Here is a 7,068-nt window from a genome sequence, read left to right as displayed (position 1 = left end):
AGTACGTGTGGTTCCAATTAAGTTCTAATGTTAGATTTTTTTATTGAATTCTGTCATATTTTTAAGCAGTGGCCTCTGTTACTTTATTATGACTCTCTCCCCCAGGTCCTCCTGTGTAGCTGCCATATCCTGCAAATGAAGAGGGATCCCCTTGGATCTCTGAGCTTGTGTCCTCACTTCCAATGCTGTAACAGCCACAAACACATGATACAAGACCTTGCTGTGTTGAAGCATATTAAATATGCTTGGTTGTATGAAGCCCAACCAAACAGCTGCAGGGAAGAAGCACTGAATGTCCTTTTTTTGTTTTTTCCTTTGAAAAGCAACATCCACATTCTTTATATTCTCAACTGTGTGATTAAATTACCTGTGTATTTAACACAATTATATAGCAGGCAGGCATGCTTGAATAATACCTATTCAGAAAAGAAAAATTGATTAATTGATTAGTGGCAGTAATTATAGCAAAGCCTTTAACCTTTCTTCAGGGATGAAATTGAATTTGTTTCATGTACTGTACACAGCGTCGCATCACCAACGTGTATAATAAATGAGAAAGTGTTCAGCAAACAGGACAACCTTAGACCTTAATCTGCGCTGAGATGAAATGAAATGAGGCTCTGTCTGTGACCTGTACTTACTGGAGGCAACCAATTGTTCTTTTACTTGCTGTTATATAAATGTAGGTTAGCTGGGGTTTGGCTGCTCACAAACCAGAATTCACAGTGACTAATTCCAACAGAGGTTTTAAAAAGACAAACATCTTTCTGTATTGAATGCTACCTACAGCAGCATTTGAAACCTTTAGTGTACATTTGCACAGTAGTTTTGCAGTGTATACCACCTACTGCACTGCTCCGTTGTTAAACGTGGCTCTTACTGTACTGCTCCATTGTTAAACGTGGCTCTTACTGTACTGCTCCAGTGTTAAACGTGGCTCTTACTGTACTGCTCCGTTGTTAAACGTGGCTCTTACTGTACTGCTCCATTGTTAAACGTGGCTCTTACTGTACTGCTCCGTTGTTAAACGTGGCTCTTACTATACTGCTCCATTGTTAAACGTGGCTCTTACTATACTGCTCCATTGTTAAACGTGGCTCTTACTGTACTGCTCCATTGTTAAACGTGGCTCTTACTGTACTGCTCCAGTGTTAAACGTGGCTCTTACTGTACTGCTCTGTTGTTAAACGTGGCTCTTACTATACTGCTCCATTGTTAAACGTGGCTCTTACTGTACTGCTCCATTGTTAAACGTGGCTCTTACTGTACTGCTCTATTGTTAAACATGATTTTTCAGTGCTTTGCCATACCTGTGCTCAGCTCACAATGAACCTGGCAAGGCCCAGTACTTCCTAATTCAAATCTAAGACAACCCCATCACACCCGCCAATCATAGTTTTTGCTGCTCTCTGACATCCAATTTATTAAAAGGCCAATTAAACCGACCTTAGCATTCATGGGATTAATTACACAATAATGGAACACATGTGGTACACACCAGACACAGAACCTCTGTGACCTATAATCTGTAACTGAGACCGAGGCATGATTTTACTGCATGCATGAACATGATCACGCCATGCTCAAAGACCTTTTCATTGTTGTTTTTTTGGCACACAGTGCTTTTATATAATATATCTTTTTTAATCTGCAGCAGAGTCGCAAAAGGTCTTCCTAAAAAGCATGACTTAATCCTCAGTGGCAAGGGGAATGGCTGTTATCTAACTGTGACAGGCTGGCGAGTGGATAGAGGCCCAGAGATAGACTGCAGTTCAAAAAAACAATACTTTTATTATAAATAAACACAAAATAAGAGGGCACAGGGGCCAAAACAAAGGTATTTAAGCACAAATAAAAAGACACAGAACAAGACTTACAAAAATAAAGGTTTCCAGGCTGGGCGATGCCTTCACTGGATCAGAAAATACAACAAAAAAAAACACAAAACAGCAAACCAAAAAAACAGCAAGCACAAACACCAGCTTGCTTCCTCAGCTCTCTCCTCCCCCTAATGGGAAGCTGAGGCCTCCTTTTATGTCAGATGGCTGGGTGTTGATTGATCGTTAATTACTCTAATCAACCCCAGCCACCTGAACACAATAAACCCAGGCAGGTAGGGGAATTTAACCCAATCCCTGCCAATTTATAAAGGGCAGAGCTCTGCTCTGCCACACCAACATTGTTATTTTATACTGAAAGGTCATTTTATCTAATCCTTTACCATCCCCCACAAACAGGAATGCTTTGAATATGCAATTTGTTTAATGCTGGCATGGTAAGCTACCATACTACTGCAAAGGAGTTATCCGCTAATAATAAAATGAAGTGTCTCTCTCTCCACTGTAATTATACTGTAATAACACAGTAATAACACAAATGGGTACAGATTTTTACAATGTAATTACAATGTAACCACACATGCTATTACAGTATAGTAACCATGTAGTTAGAGAGTGTTACTAACAAGGTGCGTACTTGCTGCTAATGTGGTCACCTTGCTGTTAATGTGGTTAAAGTGACCAGTAAAGGACTGAGATGTTAACCTCTGGACAGGTCTGGGATTATAAGAACTAGTAAGAGGAAATTCGACTTGTTACCGATGACCTCAAAAGGAATTATATCTGGACAAAACTTGGTGAAAGATTGAAATTAAAGCAGACTTAATCCTATGTATGCACAGTATACCACTGTGAACTGGCATTTTAGCTCAATGGGACCTGAAGTGCATATGGCTGTATTGAAATATTCAAGTGAAAGATTCATCATTATGTTTTTGTATCATCTTAAATAATCAGCATTGTGATACTCCAGGGTTAGGGCACCCTCCACTCATTTGTTTAAGAATAATACAATCAGCTGTAGAGTATTAACTGTTTTTTAATAATCGCCCTGTGTTCCCAGAAGGATGTGTTATCTTGGTGAGATGCCAGCGGACTGGTGCGTTGCTGTTCCTAATTAAAGAAAACTTACCTTAGCAGACCTTTCTGGCTATTTATCCAGAGCTCAGATTCTAACAGAGCTTTAATTTCACATTCACAAGCAAGGTCTGTTTACTAAATCTGTGTTTCTCGGGAACATAGCACAGTGTACCTCTTGAGCACAGCTGTCCTCATAGGATACAGAATGCAGCTTATGTAAGAACTTGAGCTGTGCAGAATGAAAATGCATCAGTGTATCAGGAACGCTCTGCATGCTGAAATCCAGTTCTGTTTCATTGTTAAAAGGAATTAGTTACAGGCATTAAAGTGCATCCCTTGGTGGTAATGTTATCCAAAAAATATAAATACTGCATTCACATTTCCTCCACAGCTCTACCAGCTGCACAATGTCTCAATTTCAACATCTTGTTTATATTCTTACTTTTCAATGAATTCTTATGAGTCACTTCATTTTGTGTGGTTTTTGTGTGATTACTACTCTGCCGGACTGTCAGTACAAAGCAGTGCCAGGTTGTGTGGAGTGATGAAAATGTGTACACACACTAGGCTTGATCAGAGTGCTGTAACATGTTTGAATGGGCAATATTTAAATGTGCACACACACTAGGCTTGATCAGAGTGCTGTAACATGTTTGAATGCAGTATTTAAATGTGCACACACATTAGGCTTGATCAGAGGGCTGTAACATGCTTGAAGATTAACTGGGATCTTCCTCAGATTAACTGGGATCTTTCTCAGATTAACTGGGATTCTCTTAAGATTAACTGGGATCCTCCTCAGATTAACTGGGATCCTCCTCATATTAACTGGGATCCTCCTCAGATTAACTGGGATCCTCCCCAGATTAACTGGGATCCTCATCAGATTAACGCATCCTCCCCAGATTAACTGGGATCCTCATCAGATTAACAGATCCTCCCCAGATTAACTGGGATCCTCATCAGATTAACGGATTCTCCTTATACTAGGGCTGGTTCAATGGTTTGTTTCATTACCTCTGATAGCTTTTTTTTAATAGTACTCAGAATGATGTTCGATTTTTAGCACAGGAAAATTATATGACTCTACAGAGGAGAGATAGAGGAGAGATAGCACACTGTGCTCCGGACTGGAGGCACAGCCTTTTCAGGAAAATATATGAATCTACAGAGGAGATTCACAGTGCAAAGTCACACCCCCTGACAGCAAAAGAAAACACAATTTGTCTCTCTGTCTTCCACAGGCAAATCCCTGGTAAATAAATCCTGTAGACAGCCTTGAGTACAAGAGAGGAATGAGCGTCACAGCAGTTAATGAGCAATAAGACACCTCTGGTACAGTGCTGTTTATTAACAGGGCTGGTCAGTCACACTGAGGGAATTGGCAGCACCACTGGTCTGCTGGTGAAGAGAAAACTAGCAAACAACCAAGCAACACGTATGAAGTTTCAAACAAAGTTCAGTTCAATTATATATATATATATATATATATATATATATATATATATATATATATATATATATATATATTATATATATATATATATATATATAATTATATATATATATATATATTACTATATATATATATATATATATATATAGAGAGAGAGAGAGTAGAGAGAGAGAGAGAGAGAGAGAGAGAGAGAGAGAGAGAGAGAGAGATACTGAGGCCAACTACATATATATGGTATAAATAGATAGATAGAGAAATAGAGAGCTACTGTGTGAATTTGTGGAAGATGACAGTTTCCTGAAGCACACCCGGGAAAGGAAGTCTCTGTCTCTCAGATAAAGTGGCCTGAGCAGAGCAAGCAACAAGCTGAAGAGGGGCTCTGTGCCTCGCTGTACCAATCCGAACGAGAGGGGTTTGTGCAGGCCCCACCCGGTACTCATTCTTCCATGTGCTGTTTACTAATGATAAACATCACGATCCCACCTGGACCGCTGCCTGTCAATCGCTACCTCCTCTGGTAAATATTAATTCACATGGCTAGTCCCAGGTTTTTCAGTGTTTTTAACACCCTGCAGTTTGAACAACTGGGAAAGGAAGATCATTTTCTAAACTATCAGTGGTTTGCTGTAGCAGCATGCTGACAGAGCAGCTGGCAGCAGAAGGTGAGTTTGATGAGTCCGTCTTCATTACAGATGGCCTGATTCACAGATCCTCGTTTTTCAAGGGGACCCAATTTGCTGAATGCAAAGCAATCTGACGTTTTAGCAATGTTCAACATGCACTAGTTCTTCATTATGTTTAATGGTAGCCACTGAACAGTGACTGTCCCCTTTGGAAATATCAAAGCCTTTTCTAGCTATACAAGAAGAGTCTAGTCCCTTGAACACATTATCCACTAGTGAAGACCCGTACAGAAATGGTGGAATGATGAAATCTCCAAGGCTGTATTGTGAGTTTTTGGCAGTTCAGGCTGTGAATGAGACCAGACATGTCTTATCTGCTAAAAGAGATGTCTCTATGCTGACCAGCACGCTCTTAAAGGGACAGAAAATTATACAAACCTAAATCATCGTTATCACTATTATAACACATTTATTTCTGAAAAAAAAGAAGCTTGAGTGACTATGACTGAAGCATATGCACTTAATAACCTAATTAGTGAGACAGTTGATTGGACACTGGATATGGAGTGATTTCAGCTGTTGAACTGCAAGCTTGAATAAAAGCAATAAAGAATATCACAGAAAAAATATACATATGCCACGACTGTCAAGAGAGCAGCGCCTTCGTGCAATCGGCATGTTGGAGGCTGGACTAGAGCAGCTTACTGTGGCTTGCATGTCTTGGGTGCTCACAGCCAGCAATTTCAAACATGGCGAGATGGTATAATCAGACACAGTCACACAATGACAGGCCATGAACTGGGAGACCAACAGTTACAACACATGCCCAAGATCGACAAATCATTTTGCAGCATCTTTGTGATGTCAATTGTTAATCAGCACAATAAAAAGTCACTGCGACTGCTCTAAAACAGTTTGCCATCACATCTAGTGAATTTTATCCAAATATAAGTGATACATTTCTTTTGATGCTCAAATATAAGTGATACATTTCTTTTCATGCTCAGTATAGAATACTTTAACAAAACAGGTTACAAATCCAACAAACTCCGCTCTGCAGTACATGCGAAAAGTACATATGAGGCATTGTCAACCTCAGTGTTTGTCTTGTGGGATTGTATTAAAAGAGGTGGTTTCAGGTAGTTAAGATTGTTAGTGAAGCTTTCCCTCCCCCTGCTGGACATATTTCGCAACAGCCAGTCAAGTTCTATGATCATAAATTAGTACTGGACTATGCATCTCTGTATCATGCTTCAGCCTCAGTTCAGGACAATTTCCAAATGCTAGACACAGCTGCCAAAACAGCATTTACCTTCATCACAGTTTCTGTACCAATTACAAAGAATGTCTTATAACATCTGTGTATTGTGTCACCGCAGTAGAGAATAAGTAGAGAACCAATATTTAAAACCAAAAGCAGCCATTGCTCCCATAATGTTGGGGGACTTTAGGATAACACAATTATTTATCAACTTGCCTCATTTATTGATATCTTTTGCTCTTAACTGTATAACTTTTATTTTATATTTATTTTTCACATTTCAGGTGGTTACAGTAAAATAAAAACAGTTTCCTACACATAATAATAATAATAATAATAATAATAATAATAATAATAATAATAATAATAATAATAATAATAATAATATGAATCAGGACACACAGGCACTGATGTGATACAGTTAAAAGAAGAAAGGGGAATTGCAGGAGCCAGGAAGATTCTCTGGAGATGTTTGTGTGTTCCTGCTGTACAAACTGCTGATGTGCAGCTGCTATTCAAAAAGTCCTGACAGCAAGCCCAGACAGGGACCTTACTGCAAGGGAGCCAGGAGAAGCACGTCATCTTCATTATATGTGTCGTATGTTTAGAATCTGAGGGGGTTGTCACTGCATTAAGCATACCCTGCACGCTGTTTTGAAGGGTTTGTAATAAAATATATATTTTTTTTTTTAATTGGGCATCTTTCTATGGATAGTTATGGTTAGGCTCTAACAGCAACCTGACTGCCTGCTCCCAGTTCCTGCACTGGAAAGAATGGTTGCTAGTAGAGTCACAAAGAATGAAGCTTCA

The sequence above is a fragment of the Polyodon spathula genome, chromosome 8 (genome assembly GCF_017654505.1).
Source record: "Polyodon spathula isolate WHYD16114869_AA chromosome 8, ASM1765450v1, whole genome shotgun sequence".
NCBI classification, from domain to species: domain Eukaryota; kingdom Metazoa; phylum Chordata; class Actinopteri; order Acipenseriformes; family Polyodontidae; genus Polyodon; species Polyodon spathula.
Note: the sequence above shows the minus strand (reverse complement) of the source record.